Genomic DNA, 1427 nt, shown 5'->3' with positions numbered 1-1427 from the left:
ATATCTGGAGTGTGCTTCTAGCCAGTTGGTCAGCTTTTAGCTCTTTCAAATTGTCTCTGACCTAATTTATCACCTCCGCTGACTCCCAGTTTCAGGTAGCCACGTGACCCAAGAGTGTATATGCTCTACTTCCAAGATGACTTAAGCACCTACACTTTCATGAGTAATTAGATCTCAGCCATAGAGCTCCCATCTTCTTGTCTGGACACTGCTTCTTCTTGAGTAACGAAAAACAAGAAAGATCTAGCCTTCTGTGAAAGGAATTTACTATGAGTACGGCTCAACTCTGAGCATCACAGACTTCCCATAATCTTCCCCTTTACTCTTACAGCTGTTCAACTTATCCCTAATTATATCAACCTTTAAGTTTCTCTCTAGAAGACTTAGAGATCATGACCAAGAGAAAGGATATGTGCTCTCTTTTCAAGTAAAAACCTCAGTGTTGAACAAAGTTGCAAGTGATGCTTATGCTTTTCAGAATGGACCTTCCATAATTATTATTTTAAAAACTAGATGGGATATAAATACACAAGACTATTACCTCATATACCATGTATAACAAGACACAGATCTCTCTGCAAAGCACCCTTCAAAGATACTTCCATGATAAAACACAGTCATAGAGCCTTGGCTGACGTGATGATAAGAACTCAAGATTAGACCTGAACTTTGCTGGTGACCAATAAAATGACCTTAGTCGGTTGCATAACTTTTCTAAGACTCAGTTTCCTCATATTTACAATACAGGGGTTGGGGATATAGCTTAATGCAAAGTGCTTGCTCCAGGCCCTGGGTTCACACTCAAATAAAAAACTCTCTTATAAAATAAAACATAGACTCTTTAATTCTTTTTGTATTAATTAAATAAGATGCAGTAACATGGTAAACTCAGAAAAACATCAGTTTCATACAACACATTCAATACACTGAAATAATTATTTCTGGGTCTACTTAATAATTAACATTTTTAAAAAGCCTTTCTAATGGCATATTGATAGCCAATTATATATGAGTAATATAATTAATTAAATCAGATAGAATACAAAATAACCTAGAGAATTTTTTTCTCCTAAGTTTAACTGTATCGATAAAGGAATGCCACATTCTTAATTTCACCTGCAGACTCATAACACAGTCAATACATTTTCTAACTTGTAATCAGATAATTAATGGGTAATATTGTATAAATTGTTTAATCAAATTCTATACAATTATACATACATTAGTTACTTGAGCCAGAAAGCTGTACAGAAGCTCAATCTTAATGAAAAATATTATGAAACATAATTTGTGTAATCATTCTTTTGGCCTCTGCTTATAAGGTGGTCATGACTATAATTCAAGCTAATTACTTGTTATACCACAGAACAAGAAACAGTGTTGGAGATGGACTGTGAAAAGATGTCAGAATTTAATCACTGGAGGCT

The sequence above is a fragment of the Marmota monax genome, unplaced genomic scaffold, assembly GCF_021218885.2.
Source record: "Marmota monax isolate L192 unplaced genomic scaffold, Marmota_monax_Labrador192_F-V1.1 WCK01_AAM20220418_F8-fsc00524, whole genome shotgun sequence".
NCBI classification, from domain to species: Eukaryota; Metazoa; Chordata; class Mammalia; order Rodentia; family Sciuridae; genus Marmota; species Marmota monax.
Note: the sequence above shows the minus strand (reverse complement) of the source record.